Source organism: Nannospalax galili, unplaced genomic scaffold (assembly GCF_000622305.1).
Source record: "Nannospalax galili isolate Female #2095 unplaced genomic scaffold, S.galili_v1.0 scaffold337, whole genome shotgun sequence".
Classification (NCBI taxonomy): domain Eukaryota; kingdom Metazoa; phylum Chordata; class Mammalia; order Rodentia; family Spalacidae; genus Nannospalax; species Nannospalax galili.
Window position 1 is genome coordinate 1711995 of NW_008340932.1, and position 6025 is coordinate 1718019.

Sequence of the window (6025 nt, forward strand, 5' to 3'; positions counted from 1 at the left end):
CTGAGAAGTAGCTCAACAGGTGGAGACCTCAGAGGAACCTGCCCAAGGTCCTGCCACAAAGCTGTAGTATCCACTCAATCCCAAAAGCTGTGCTCTTAACACTCCTGCTTACCAAATGCTATTTGGACATGGCAGAACACAAGTCATTTCTTCTTTTAAGAGGGGGAAAGATGGGAACTAAAAACATAGCAGTTTAAGACAACAGGAACTGCAATGCAAGATTTTCCATTCTACTGCAAGTCACAGACACTGAAATTAATGCAGCTCTGGGCTTCTGCACTGGGCTTACATTTTGCTTTCCGGAAGCCTTGGTAGATAAGGAAGTGGGAATAACAAAGGATGAACAGAAAAAGTCAAAGCTAAGATAAAGAGAATTTAACATGCAAATCAGCAGAAGCACTCAGAAAGGCCCAGCTCACAAGCTATTTGAATACCTACGACCAGAACACAGGACTCAAGGCAGACCTTCCAGGACTCTAAATGTTCCCTTATTCCTCCCTCTTAACCAAGTGCCCCCACCCACCTAAGTATGCAGAAAACACCACCCCTAGTAACATGGCAGGCCTATTGAAACCATCTGGAGAGAATGCTAGATTCTCTGAGTCCTTAAGGTTTTATTTGGTTCAAGTTCCAACAGTTAGCAGAGGCAGGTGCTAGTCTGATCATTCTCTGGCCTCTCTCCACTGAGGATTAGTGTGCAACATCAGAGAGCCGAATGATTGTAATAAGGTCTGACGGGCTCCACCATGTCTTCAGCCCTCCTCTCTTTTCCTCTTTCCCCTTCTTTTATTGATTGCTTAGCTCAACAGATAGGTGTAACGCATCAAGCTCTGTGCCAGATGCTGCAATTCAGAGAAGAGATTCAGTGTCTTCCCTCAAGTAGCTCTCTAGTAGAGGAACAACAACAACAACAACAAAAACTGATTACTAAAAGGAGGGAATGCTCTTCCAGGCAGAGCCCAGCACAGTACTTCCAGCCAAGGGCATGGGGTCAAGGCAGAGCCTGGACAGAGCAAGAACATTCAGGAACCAGCTGGGGCAGACACAGTGAGGGTACTGGCAAGACTTGAGGCTAGAGCAGGTACCTGGGTGAAGGTGTTTGGATTTCAGCCTGTATCAGTCATGTCCTTCTGGCTCCATCCGTTATAGCTCTCCTTCCCATCCTTGACCACTGCCACAGCCAGCTATTCCTCATCTCTTGCTCAGGCATTTCCAGCCTCTATGGCATCAGGGCATCAGCCCTTCAGGGTTCCCATTTGATGACACCACTTATCTGCTCAAATTCTCTCCAGTCAAGCAGCTGGTGAGGATTGGCCCATGTTTTGGGGATACCAGTCATAGATATCGCATTACAAGGAGAAGGTATTCTTATCTCCCAAGGACTGGTACAGGGAGAACTTTTCCTTCCCATCACTAGTACATCTGGATGCCTAGGCTCCATCCCATGGGGAAGTGGGTTGATTTATTAACGTCAAGGATGAATGGTTAGCCACTCAGGGCAGTGTGAATGAGCAGCATTGAATCCCACCCTGGAGGGGGGAGCCTGAGGCTCTAGCTCAGTTACCAGAGTTTTTGCCTAGTATGTACTAGACCCTGGGTTCTAACCCCATCACTGCATAATAAACAAGGTGTGGGGGTGCGTGCCTATAATCACAGCACTCAGGCCATAGAAGCAGGAGGATCAGAAGGTCAAGGTTCAAGGTCAGCCTGGGCAACATGAGACCCTGTCTCAGAAAGAAGGAAGGAAGGAAGGAAGGAAGGAAGGAAGGAAGGAAGGAAGGAAGGAAGGAAGGAAGGAAGAAAGAGAGGGTACTCCTAGCACAAGCACTGCAGTGCTACCTTCCAATGCAGCCCTACCTCCCCTCTGACTGGTGTCCTCAGGAAGGACCATTCCATCTCCTCAGTTGCCACTCCCTGGACAGAGTTCACACATTCTTTCTCAACCCCTTTCCAAACAGGTAATCCATGAGCCATCCACATAAAGGGCTTTGCTTGCTGATAGACCAAGCACACAAACAAACCAAGCAAGCTCTCTTTCCTTTCAAAATCTGGGCTTGTGCAAATCAACGTTTGGCTTTCCCAACTCCAGTCTTGAAAGGGGATTTGAGAACCTCTTTTGAAAGTCGAAAGAGTAAAAGGTAAATGCAAACATTTTCCTTTTCATTTCCACTGGAGAGAAAAATTCCAGTCTTCCTAAGGTAATGCCAAAAAAAAAAAAAAAAAAAAAAAAAATCAGCACCACATTGATACTCAGCCAATTACCAATCTCTCTGAGCTTCCCTCCTCTCATCTACAAAATTGGAGTCGGGTTACAGTGTCTATTATAGTTAATGTATGAAAATTGCCCAATTAGTACAGTGGCTGATTAATAAGTAGCAGCCATTGTTGTTAACAAAAATTATTTAACTGCTGGAAAATCAAAAAGGAATCACATCAAAAATAAAATTAAGTTATATTTGAGAAGGATTGCAAAGTATCCCTAATAACAAAGAAATAAATGAGTCTTAAGGTCGCTGTGTCATAGCTCAGTCAAGTCACCTGTTTAAGAGCCCCATCTGGGGCTGGAGAGATGGCTCAGTGGTTAAGAGTACTGACTGCTCTTACAGAGGACCTGGGTTCGATTCTCAGCACCCGCACGGCGGCTACGAACCGTCCTTAACTCCAGTTCCAGGGGAATCCGAAGCCCTCTTCTGACCTCTGCGGTGCTGCATGACACGTGTGCACTCACATTCAGGCAATACACTCATACACATAAAATAAAAATAATAAATAATAAATATTTTTTAAAAAGAGCCCCAAGCCCGGTGTGGTGGCGCACACCTGTAGTTCCAGCACTCTGGACGCAGAGGCAGGCGGATCTCTGTGAGTTCAAGGCCAGCCTGGTCTACATAGTGAGTTCCAGGCTAGCTGGGGCTACAGGGAGACCCTGCTTCAAAAAGACAAAAAAAAAAAAGCCCCATCCTAGGGAAGCAAAAACCGAGGTAGGGTCAAGTTAAGTGTCTGCATGGTTGTGCTGCTGAGCTATGAGCAAAGTCAGTTCCTGAAACTGAGTAAACAGAAAGGGGAGGGGGGCCTTAGAGCTGCTCTCTCGGGGGGAGGGGGTATCTCAAAGCAGTTCTGACCAGGGTGGGACATGACTCAGTGGCTCTGAGTGAAGAGGAGGAGACCTCTTTGCTCTGGCAGCCCTTCCTCTTCAGAGGACCATGAGTGTGAAAGGATGCACAAGGAGGCACTGGAACAAGCCAGGCCAGCCACCAGCTCAGCCCTTGAGGACATGGTCAGTGGCAGCTGTCACACCTATTGCAGCCTCTCTCCCACTTTGCAGAGAATGAGGCTCCCCAGCCAGTCATAGTGAGCTTTAGGGATAGAAATAGGAGACCTCACCATACCTGGCCTCCAGAGTGTCCTGCTGCCCATCTTTTCTCCCCTTAACTTCACTGCCATGTTATAACAATTACTTCCTCATTGCAGGAGCAAAATACCTGACAGAATCAACTGAAAGGAGGAGATGTTTATTTTGGCTTGTGGTTTCAGAATTATTTCAGTCCATCGTGGTAGGGAAGGCATGGCTGTGTTCATGGTGGCAAGAACATGTGGTAAAGCCTCCTTGCACCTCAGCAAACCAGGACTCAAAAAGAGATAGACCAGGACTAGAGCTGGGCTATCCCTTCAAAAGCTCACCCCTGTGACCACCAGCCAAGCCCCACCTGAAAGACACCACATCCTTCAAAATAGCACCACAAACTAGGAACCAAGCAATCCAAACATTAGGCTGTGGTGGAGATTTCACACTCAAGCCATAACCTTCAGCTCCTGAGCCATCTTACAATGCACAATAAATTTAGTCCAACTTCAAAAGTCCCCAAACTCATTTTCTCCCATAGCCCTAACAGTTCTAACAATATTCAGAAGTCTAAAGTGTTTTCTGAAATTAAAAGCAAACTCTTAACTCTGTGATCCTGTAAACATGAAAAACAAGTTACATACTTCAAAATATAATAAACATTCCCACTCCAAAAGGGAGGGACAGGAGAACAGCAAGGAAATATAAAGCCAAAGCAAGACCAAACCCCAGCAGAGAAAATATTAAATCCTGTTGCTTCACATCCAGCATCCAGACCACATGATCGCAGGATGCCTGAGACGCTGTCCCACTGTAACTATTTGCTGTACAGTCTTTTTTCTTATACTAGCTCCATTCAGTACCTGTCACTTTCCCCAGATGTTCCACATTCCTGGAACATGCAACATCATGGTGTCTCCATTACAACCTAGGCTTCACCTCCCTATCTTCTTACATAGCTCACCCAGGAAGAACACGCCCATGCCAAGAATCCAACCCTGCTACATCCTATCTGCCCTCATGAGCTTTTTCTTTTTCTGGGACTTCTGCATGAGTTCCCATAACCCTATAACTCTTTCCTTCCATTTATCATCATCATCATCATCATCATTATTATTATTATTGCATTTTGTGTGTGTGTGCACATGTGCGCGTGCACATGCGTGCACATGTGAAAGTCGGTGGACAACTTGCAGAAGTCAGTTTTCTCTTTCCACCACATAGGTCTTAGGGATTGAATTCAGGTCTTCAGGTTTGGCAGAAGCACCTTTATCCATTGAGCCATCTTGCTGGCCCAACTCTTACATGGTGTATACCTTCAAAACCAGCACTACATAGATGATGCCAAGTTCTGCTGCTATCTCAAGATGTAGCCTGGCACCCTTGGAGCATGACTGCAGTGACTTCTGAGTACCTCCACAGCTAAACCTGGAACACACTTCCCTAGCTAGTTGTTAGCAAGCAAGACATCCTTGCAACTCTGTATTTTCAGGGACTCTCTAAAGGAGAGTGTTTGACATGCGTTTGCATCTGTGTATCCTGGAGCCTTCAACAGGTGTGACCTTATGTTCAAGATGCCTTTCCTATTGTCCAGGTGCAGTGTGTGGGACTTCTTAGTGGCACTAAGCTCTTTAACAGTCCATGACCTTGAAATGTGCCTTTACTCACCAAACTGTACATTTTTCACCTTTTCACTATACTTTTTTCTCTGGATCTCATTGTAAACCTGGATAAAAGCAACCAACCACAACCATGCAACAGCCTGCCTTCTATGTGGTTTGCAGTTTCCACCACCAAATAAATTAGTCCGTTACTTTTGAATCCAGCCTCACTCAAATGTGTAGGTGATGGGCAGAATGCAGCCATTAATATATTCTGGTTCAATTTTCAGTAAGATCTTTGTTCCTATCTGAAAGCTCATGAGTCATCTTTACTGTTTGCATTTCTATTGCCATTCTGATCCTTAGAACTCCCACCAGAATTGCCCAGTGAGCTCTACTTACAGCATTCTTGGGCTTCTCTGGTCTGCATCTCCAAACTGTTCCACATTTCTCCTGCAAATCACATCCAAAGGCCTAAGAACCACATATTCAGCTTTATCACAGTCACACCCACAATCTTTATACCAATTTTCTGTATCAGCTACTTTCCATGTCACTGTGACAGAATACTGGACAGAAACAACTTAAAGGAGGAAAGATGTATTTTGGTCTATGGTTTCAGAGATATTTTGGTTCATGGCAGCAGAGAGGGCTTGGTAGCATTCACAGTGGAGGGAGCATATGGTGGAGACTCCTTATATCTGGGTGAGCCAGGAAATGGAAATAGCCAGGTGGTAACCAGCACTGGGATATACCTTCAAAAGCTCCTAGTGGCATGCTTCTACCAGTCAGTCTCCAACTCATAAAGACTTCACAGCCTTCAAAATAGTACCACAAGGGGCAGGAGAGATGACTCAGCAGGTAAGAACACTTGCAGTTCTTCCAGAGGACCTGGGTTTGATTGCCAGCAATCAACTCCAGTTCCAAGGGATCCAAGACTCTCTTCTGGCCTCCACAGGCATTGCACATACTTGGTAACTTACATACATGTAGGCAAAACACTCATACACATAAAATAAAAATAATAAAATAAAATGTTAAAAACTAGTACTGCAAGATGAAGACCAAGCACCCAAAATAG